The following is a 10,333-nucleotide window of genomic DNA, read 5'->3' as shown; positions in this document are numbered from 1 at the left end:
CCAATAACCAAAAATGACTTTACTAATAGACGGTAGTATATTATACACACTATTTAAAGGGTGTAATTGATATCTTGTTATTTGAAGTGTTCTATCACTGAGGAAGTGTGTTGTGTGAGTGAAGTCTGTAGTGTCAGTGTAGTCTATTGTGTAAGTGAAGTGTGTTTGTGTCAGTGAAGTGGCTGTGCAAAGTATTTGAACAGTGAAATGTTTTGAAGTCTTAGTGAAATCAGGATAGAATCAGTGCAGTGAGTGAGTTGACAGCGAAATAAGTGTAGTGCCGAAAGGTACTTGTGTAGGTATGAACCTGTCACACTCGTGAGTCTTAGTTCGAACTTAGGGTTAAGATACAAATTAGATTTACTTTAAATGTTATTTTAAATGATCATGCTTCATTTAATTTAGGATGCTCCTTATTATTATTATTATTATTATTATTATTATTATTATTATTATTAATTATTGTTTTTTTATTAGTTGTGTTTATTATTAATTGCCATTATTGAGTGTAATTAGTTACCACTGCCACCGGGTATATACCCATTTGCAGTGTGAATAAATACATACATACATATCCCTAAGATTTCATCCAAGCCTATTTTGACTATTGCAGATGATAAATGAAATGAGGGGAGGTAAAAGTGTTGGAGAAATGATGGAAGGAACAGGAGTACTCCGAGAAAATCCCATAGTAAAGCTTGCTTTGTTCATCACAAATTTATCACGACCTGGTCGGTCCAAAGACTACTTAGTAGTGCTGCTTATGATTAGGTTTTCTCCGGAGCGGTTGTTTTCGCGCTTTCAATCGGAGACCTCCGGTTACCTCCGATTGATGCCGCGCAGGTTGTTATGTGCTGTGGCGCAGAATACACTTTCCGATGAGCATTCCTTTAATCGGATCAGGTAGTGATTCGAGTCCGCTGACGTCCGCGTATCTTTTAAAATAAGTTCTAATTTGTTGTTTAATCTCTCTTTTATGTTAATCTCTCTCTCTTTCTTCGGCTCTTTTTTTTTGTGTTGCTTAAAGTGCTACGTTAGCTAACAGATTTTTTTTTTCTAGTTTTGACATTCATAGTACCGGTATATGTGGAAAGCCGTATTAGTTTTATGTCATTGATCAAACTAATAACATTCAATCGAAGTGCAAAACTAACGCAGAAGTAAAGCTTTTCAGTAGCTAATGTAAACATTTATACTTTAATTCTCCTAGAAACTCTCGTTTAATCGCAAACAGGGTTTGTCAATTATTATTCTAATCGGTTTAGTTAACGTAAAATATATTAAGGGCGCTTCAGAATGAAACAAAAGAAACATGGGCTATCAATGGGATAAAGTTTGCTGTCCGACATAATTTATTCAGATTCTTCACCGGACAGGATTGTGATTATTGTGTTAAAGGGTGTCAGTATTTGAACTGCCTCTTCTAAAACCCGCCACTCTTGCTCTGTAATAAAAATATAAGTGGATATCAACTTAAGGATAATTGTAATTATATTATTACCAGATGTTTCTTTAGTTTCATTCAGAAATATTTTAATCCAAACAGTAAAATATAACTCAAGTTGTCTAAACAGTAAAATGTAACTCAAGTCGTCTTGTAAATATTTCATTTGTTTTTATTGCCTTGAAAGTTACGTTTTAGAGAAATTTCAAGACTTTTTCATAGACTGTGAGCCTTTGGGAACAATATCACTAAAACAATTTAAAAAGAAATCGTATCAAATTTAATGTTTTGCGTAATTGTTTTCATCAAGTTCGTGATTGTGCGATCGCTTCAAATGGTTTAACAAATTCGAAGTTCCACCACCCTTAGAGTAAATTCGCCCACAAAGTTTACAGTGTCCTACTTTATTATTACCTTCAACTGAATTAAAGTATTTCCATGCGATGGATATCCGATTTTGTGCCATTTTATTCCACTCACAACTACCGTCAGTCCGTACGCGCCGGTCGTCCTTGAGCTAACTGTCGCTTCGCTCCGAACCCCCGCATCCCTCTATGTTCTTCCTACCATAATATCGGAGATCACCGGTGGAGAGCTTTATTCGTAATCTCCGATTCCTCCGCGGTTGTAGTCACTCCGATGAGCAGCACTGGTACTTAGAGACAGACAGGTACGCTCGAAGGTGGGGTAGGATGGGATGAAAGTGAATGCACGAGGTTGAGAAAGCAAGGAATAAACCTGCGACTGTATCAGAAATATACGAACTTCCGATAATTAATATCACGCCACAACGCTTTGACGAAGATGTTAAAATATTTCATTCCTTCAGCGATAACCATTAAAAGCAATTGAAAATCCTTTCTTTCATTCAAATATTATTTGACCACTTATTTAATTGTTTGCAAACAGTCGCCAGAGCAACGTAACCGTACGAAATTAACATTAAACAACTAAAATGTATTCGCCATTGACAACGGTTGAAAATAACGAATAACGAATAATAAATAATGTTTTCATTTGCGATTTAACGAATCCATCGTTATTCACGAATGAATAAATCTTAAATAAATGTGTTGATTTGATATTTATTCGAATAATCATCTAGATGAAACATCATTCGAATAATGTCCTACACTGCCCAATTATATCAGAGATATTGAAGAAAATGAATCCAAGTACTGCAGTCTAGGAAGGCAATATCATAATGTGACATCCTTGACTATTACAGACGCCAATCATGGAAACATTATCGCATTCGGAGTAAAGGTAACGTCACCGTTTAAGGTGAGTCTCTACTTCCATACCTTACAATGTTAAATTCCTCAATTTTGGGTACACTTTTCTCAGATGTTATAAAAGACACAAATAAAAAAATATGCATACCCTTATGTATACAAGCGGTTAAATAAATTTGAAATTCCACTGAGCGGTTGGCAAAAAAAAATTAATTGATAACATTTTTTGCATTAAGAGAAACAGCAAATTATTTTTTATTTTTGCTGAAGATAGAAATAAATTTAATTTTTTTAACCTACTGTGTAAAATGCCATCACATTGATATTGTATATTAATTTCAGCCTTCTGGGTACAATACTTTCTGAGAAAAGTGTACCAATGTCACAAAAAATAAGGAAGTGCATAAAAATGGTGTCAAAATTTCCATATATTGGAATGTTAAATTCCTCAATTTTGGGTGAACTTTCCTCAGAAGTGATAAAAGATACAAATGTAGAAAAAATAGAGCATATGTAACATACTTTTATGTATACAACCGACTAAAATAAAATTTAAAATTCCACTAAACGGTTGGGAAGAAAACATTTTTCATTGATAACATTTTTGTAATGAGAATTACTACAATATTAATGCTGAAGATAGGGTTAAAGCTCATACTTAGAAGAAATAAAATTATATTACCATTTTACACGTATTATTAAACTACCGAAAAACGATAAAAACCAAAATTTCATTTTTTTGTCAAAATTCGGTGAACACACTCCCCTTAAGATTTTAGGCAGCTAGTCATATTTTCCGTAATTGTATCAACTCTGTCGTTTGTCATCTGAGCTAATTTACATCTATTTTATAGCTGATCTCTGGCAACGTTTTCTCCTATTGCGTTTGTTATTGCATAGTTTTTAACTACAGTATATCTACTGTCCGTTACTCAGGAGAAGACGAGCGGAAAGAATGTGACCTTCTTGACTATCGCTGTTGATTATTATAAACATCGCTCAGATAAGCATCCCAGTAGCCAGGTTATTACTCGTGCAGGAACCATGAGTAACAATGCGTATGGAAATTAAAGCTAAGTTGAACAGAAGGAGACCTAATGTTTCCGCTTACTGCAGTACAAATATTGCACATGTTGTCTTACGTTATCTGTTCACATCCCTTCCTCCTCAGTCCGCTCTCGTCTTCTCCTGAGTCACCGACAGCAGTAGGTAGCTTCTGTTACTGTACGAATCTCTCGTACGATCGAGAATAATAACTTTATTCACCTGTTAGAAGTCTTTTTCCCACAAACTATGTAAACTTCGGTTTCCTGTTAGATTGTAAACATGCAAGACTTGCGTGAAATTACAAAGGACAACACGTGAAAGGGAATACTGAGAAAATGTCCTCGAGAATGTTGTTTTGCACTGAATTTCGTCAACACCGTTTTATTAGCAACGACGCAGTTAAATTGCTTCCAATTCAGTAAGCAGTAACGACCAATCTAACAAGATAGCACTGCACAGTTCAAGGTCGTGACACACTTTTCTCTGTAGACAAAATAAAAGAGCCTTCCTCCTATTCAGATTTTTTCATAACGAAAGTGGATAAATTTTCATTTCGTATGTTCTTAGCATTAATAAACAGAAAATGTATAGGCTTATTGAGGAAAAAATGAAAAAATGATATTTCAACGTAAATAAATGTTCTGATGTTCTCTTTAAACACTGACGTGAAAACATTAATAAAGAATATGACGTTACTTGTTAGTTTCCAAGGATTCATTAAAACCACTGCCTGCTGCAGTACGAATATGTTGTGATTAGTGTTGAGAATTATGTTCGCGTGTAAGAAATTAAATTATGTTTTATTTAACAACTCTCGCAACTGCCGAGATTATATCAGCGTCGCCGGTGTGCCGGAATTTTGTACCGCTGGAGTTCTTTCGCTTGTAAGAATGCGATGAAGATTAACATTAATTGATATAAATTCTCCAAACAAGGTACAGAAGAATTTGATTGACCTGTTTATACTTGAATGTGTTTTATGGGTGATTAGATCAATTTTGGAGTATATTTTGTTCAAGGCTACAATTCAGGGGCTTAGAACAAAAAGCAGGTAAGTGACATTATTAAAAAAATGAGATAAGTGCGTGTTGTGATAGCCCAAAAGGATGTTTCTTTGGGATAAAATCAGGTAAGTGATCACATTGTGCAGTGCTGCTATATGGGCATCATTTCACCAAACTAGTGTATAATATTTCATTGCATGTAGAACTTTAACTGTAATTTCCTCAAAACTATGTTTCCGTCACTTACCTGCTTTTTGTTCTAAGCCCCTCAATTATTTTTTATTATGCTAGTGGGGGTTTGGAGGCGTCAGCTCATCCTCACCCGATCCAACATAAAATACATTCCGAATTTCCGAATTAGACTGAGCTATAGCTAATCTGAATCATTTTTCACTAAGTCTAGGGGTAGGCCTATATCATGTTAATTTTGATAGCACTACAGCAGAAGCCTCACAAGATTTAAAATTAGGATCAGAGAGAAAACAGGTAAAGACTTTTATTCTGCTCTAGTAGAAGTTTTGGAGGATAAATTATTATTATTATTATTATTATTATTATTATTATTATCATTATTATTTTTATTATTATTATTATTATTATTATTATTATTATTATTATTATTATTATTATTATTATTATTATTATCAAAATTTCAGCCGAGCAGAGCATGGGTTATTATGAAACTAAGAAAAAGAAACCGTGGTTTGATGAAGATTGTTGCACGGTAGTAGAAAGAAGGAAACAGACAAAATAGAAATTCTTACAGATCCAGTTGAGGTGAATAAATATATTTATTTCAAGGAAAGACGGCATTGATGACAGTTTTCCAATTTTTGCTAAAAAAAATACGTGCTTAGCGATTCTATATTACTAAACAAAAAAGAAACTATGACTCCTCCAGAAAATTATGAACGTATGGGATTCCCATTATCATAAGATCTTCTATAACTTAGTAGCTATTTTTCAATGTTTTGGTGGCAACAAGATGGCGTCAGGTCCATCAAAACGGCTTCACTCAGTTCAATTGTATTAAGATGCTAGTGTCATCTCTATGTCTTCTGTGCTTGTTGCTTATAATGTCCTATACTCTGTATTTGGACAACAAACTACCTGCAAACTACAAACCAAATCATTTTGAAGCGTAAAATATATTGGCAAAGCGTCATTACAAAAAAGCGGAACATCTGAGCGTCTCCAGAAAATCTTTCGGGACAGTGAGACATTTTGCCAAAAAATGGGACTGTCCCGGGAAAAAAGGGACAAATGGACATCCTATCCTATTTACATCACTAATTCTTTATATACAGTTTAATGGTTTATAATTTTCTTTCGTACCTCATCTGTGCCCATGTTAAAGTCTCTTTTGTTCAGTTCCTCAACCAACTCTTCCTTGGCAGCTTCCTTTGCATTTCTGCAACGATACTTTGCAGTCCTTATAATCCACAGACCTCCGTGAGTTTTATGCAACTCCAGAAACTCAAATACAGTATTTGGTCATTATTCCACTTACTTATTGTTTCCTAATAGGCCTACCACAGTCTAAAGCCACCGGCGTGGCTCAGTCGGTTAAGGCGCTTGTCTGCCGGTCTGAAGTTGCGCTCGGGCTCGATCCCCGCTTGGACTGATTACCTGGTTGGTTTTTTCCGAGGTTTTCTCCAACTGTAAGGTGAATGCCAGGTAATCTATGGCGAATCCGGCCTCATCTCGCCAAATACCATCTCGCTATCACCAATCTCATCGACGCTAAATAAACTCGACAGTGTCGTTAAATAACCTACTAAAAAACCACAGTCTAGTATATACAGTCACGAAGCGAACGTAGGGAATATGCATAGTTGCTAACCACTAGGGTCGCTACTGTCGCCTTATCACAGATAATGCGAAATAATACCGGCACAGTCTATTGTTCCCAGTACCCTCATCAACTCAACCTTCGTGACTATATATACGAGACCAGGCATGTCACAATCCTGCACATTGTGCAGTCGCGAACATTGTGCAACTGTCTCTGTGCGATGTGCACTCTCTATTCCCCTACCTGGAGGGAGTGAATCGCCTTGGAGGGGAACGCGACAGGGCTGTACAATAGACTACTTGCAGCAGCTTTTGTTTCAGTAACACAGTTTCAGTACGAGTGTCGATTTGGCTGTGTCTGTGAATGAGTTATGATAAATAAAGTGAGGAGTTCACAGATAACGAAGAAGAGAAATTACGAATCTTATAACATAATTGTTATTCTAGGTAATAGTGTTGTGAGGTGACAATTTACTGTAGATCAGATTAGTAAAGTTCTCAAAATATGATATTGCCAGCGCTTATTTCTTAATCAGTACTCTCACGGCAAGACGTAGGCCTACTTGACAATGGCGTTGTTTTGGAGTCTGTACTAACACAGCCATCAAAGGTTAGACGACTTACGACTTTCATTTCATAAAATGGTAAGTGATGAGAATATAGTGAGGAATACATGTGAGGCTCTTGAGGTTGTAAGGAGAGAAGAAAACAACTATTTGCAAGGCGGAAAAATTTTCTGGAAAAATATATAATGGCAAATTTTCCATCTCACGTCACAATATTAATTCAATATACTTCTATTAATACAATTTTAAATCTGACATAAAGAGAACATCGTCGCTTCACAGCTTGTGAACTACACTTTTAATTTCTTTGAGTAACGCTCCCAACTTTTCGATACTTGCTCTCAACGTTTTCAAATAAACTAGGCCTATATGTGAATTTAAATTCTAAGCTTAATTTATATTTATTAATATTAATATTAATTTATATTGACATACAGCAAAGAAATGATTTCAGTGTAAAAACTTCACAATGTCCTACTGCATGTAATTAATTGGGAGTATAATATTTTCTTCAACATTTGTGCACCAATGTTCACAGCAAATAATAATGCTTGACGAACAATGAAAGAGTAGGGTCTATTACTTTAAAATAATTAATTAGTACCTACTACGTAAAATGAAATACTTGTTCGTTTCTTGTTGTTTCGAAATTACTGCAATTTTTTTTCTTCAAATACTGTATAAAAATCATATTAATAAATTGTTCTTTACAAACCAATATTTTGTGAAATATAACTGAGTAAGCCTAAAGTTTCTTGTATTAAAATTGTCAAATATAGACACTGTACAATACAATACAATACAATACAATATAATACAATATAGACAATGATAATAACTGTGTTTTTTTCGTTCTGCTAACTATGTTTATAATGTCCAAATGTCTATTTAATCCAACCCTAGAAGCGCAGAATAGATTATTGTACACCTCTCCAGCTAAGAACGGGTAAGAGCAACGCTTGATTGATACAACCTGCACAGACCGGCGATCCGCGCACATAACTGCACATTTAGAGCCTGATTTCTGACATGCGTGTACTAGACTGTGCTAATACTTTTACTTTCAAGTACAACAGAAAAAAACATTAGGCTGTTAATTTACCGCTCTTAAAATAGATGTCAATCTGAATTCGCGCGTTTTTCCCTTGAATTCAAGTTATCAAGTGACGTTCACACTCTTCAAGTTGTTTCAAGTGTCCTTTCAAGTCATGTAAAAAGTATAAAGGGATTCAACTGCACTTGAAACTTGAATTCAAGCTGCTATTTGACTTGAACTCAACTTGAAACACAGTTCAAACTTTTTAATTTTGCTAAATCAAGTTACTTGAAAAGTGAACGAGGCTTAATCTTCATTTGTTGCTATGACAGAAAAAAATCTTTGCAATTCAACGAAATTCATTAGATAGATCTGCATTATATGATTCAATGATATAATAGAATTATTGAATTTATAATAAGAAAGACATATTACGTTCCGTCACGGATTCAATACTTTCACAGAGAGATTTTTCGTGCTTGCATTATTTATTTTTATTGTACAGTAGGTTTAGTTAGTGTGATGTTTGGCAGGAATGTATTACGTAATTTTTGTTAGTTACGGTTTATGAATTCATTTTTTTTTTTTTTTTTTCCTCATTTTCATTTGTCTGTTGCTATGTGCAGAGAAAATACTTGCACTTTAACTAAATTCAATGGGTAGATCTGCGTTGACTGATACATGTACAGTTTTTTCACTGTGAGATGGCACATTACAGTTTACCAGGAGCACAATATAAATTAAATATTAGTTTAACAACAAACTCGAATTGACATATTATTACATTGAACTCACAAAATGAACAATTTAATAAACTAGTTTGTACTAGTAAGTAAATAAGCAAGTACGGTAATGTATTCTAAGTTAAAATAAACTTTTACAGGCATTCACTAACACAGATGACTGTAAGAGTCAGCGAAGCAGGTGACTCGTAGTGAAATTAATGTGTACAAGATGTCGGCAGCATATACTTACTGCAAAAAGAATTGAAATTTCGATAACAGGTGTCGTATGTGACCGAGTATGTTGATAGTTCCGCTGTTAGATGTCAGCTCTGACCATTTGTAGGAAATAGGGTGGAGTGGACGGACGGCTTACCAACATACACCAAGGTTTGTTCTGTTGCAATACCAACATTGCGACGTAAATAAGCAGGCGGTGTTGGTGCCATTGGCGACAGCTGAGGAGTAGCACTGGGTTTCTAGAAGTTTTATCTGTGATGCTAATGCTGGTCGGAAATGATTCTGTGATTACTTGCTTTTCGTAAGGTAAGTGTCATACCTCGTTGGTAGTAATTCATTATATTATGTCCGTTCTGTAGTATGTACGCTACTGACATAATATACTTATGAAATCATGTGTCAATTTACAAAATACAATAGTAGGCCTATATACTTAATCAGATTTAGAGATCAGTGTTACATTTTCCTTTTATAATAGCCTTTGATTAACATAACAATTTCAATATGAGACATATACTGTAAGTGAAATAGTCTTTTGTTTGATTTTGGTGTCTGTTTACAAATTTTATTGACTGAATGTGTGCGCATGTTATTCTGCGACCAATCCTTGTAATTGAAAATTAGAGTCCTATTATTACTACAATATATAAATAATAATTTCATGAAAGGAAACGTATTAATAATACTATATTTTCAATTCAGCCTAACGTTTATTTTTTGCTTTGAGTGCAAGTAGTTAGGAGATTCATATGACACATTCGGTATTGTCTTTGCAATTATTGTACAGTTTGGTAGCGCAATTAAACAGTGGTATTAAGTAAATGCAATAATAATTGTGCTATAATTGAAGCAATTAGTGAACAAAAAAGCTTTATGATGTTACTAAACAGGAATATGCGTATGAGAGTGAAATCATCAACATCCTCTGGTAGCTCAGTTGGTAGAGCGGTGGACTGTAGTAGGATTGAAATGTGGTAATCCATAGGTCGCTGGTTCAAATCCGGCCCGGAGGAAAATTTTTTTTATTATGTCTATATATCCGTATCTGTATTAGAATATGATATTTTTACATTCTTATCGCTCTTCGACCTTACGCACTTTGTTTCTTTTGTTTCATATTATTGGCATCACTGTATATTATAGTCGAACATTGTGAACAATTCCGTCAAACGTCATCACTACAAGAATAACTCTTATTCAGAAATGAGGTAACATCCATTATTGTCACATTATAAGTGGCGAAGT

At 34.6% G+C, this 10,333-nt stretch overlaps 1 protein-coding gene and 1 non-coding gene across 2 annotated transcripts in view; both read left to right on the top strand.

Moving 5' to 3' along the window:
* Positions 1 to 9,235: 9,235 nt before the first annotated feature.
* LOC138690940 (prolyl 4-hydroxylase subunit alpha-1-like) overlaps positions 9,236 to 10,333 on the top strand; it is a 310,277-nt gene continuing 309,179 nt past the window's right edge. Inside the window, exon 1 of the mRNA XM_069812517.1 lies at positions 9,236 to 9,394. The gene's annotated coding sequence lies outside the window, so the exon portion shown is untranslated. The remainder of the gene's footprint in view (positions 9,395 to 10,333) is intronic.
* On the top strand, positions 10,011 to 10,101 carry TRNAY-GUA (transfer RNA tyrosine (anticodon GUA)). Its single transcript is given in 2 exon segments — positions 10,011 to 10,047; positions 10,066 to 10,101. It is a non-coding gene; the product is annotated as a tRNA-Tyr (tRNA).

Source organism: Periplaneta americana, chromosome 16 (assembly GCF_040183065.1).
Source record: "Periplaneta americana isolate PAMFEO1 chromosome 16, P.americana_PAMFEO1_priV1, whole genome shotgun sequence".
NCBI lineage: Eukaryota > Metazoa > Arthropoda > Insecta > Blattodea > Blattidae > Periplaneta > Periplaneta americana.
This window is presented reverse-complemented; position numbering and strand designations above follow the sequence as displayed.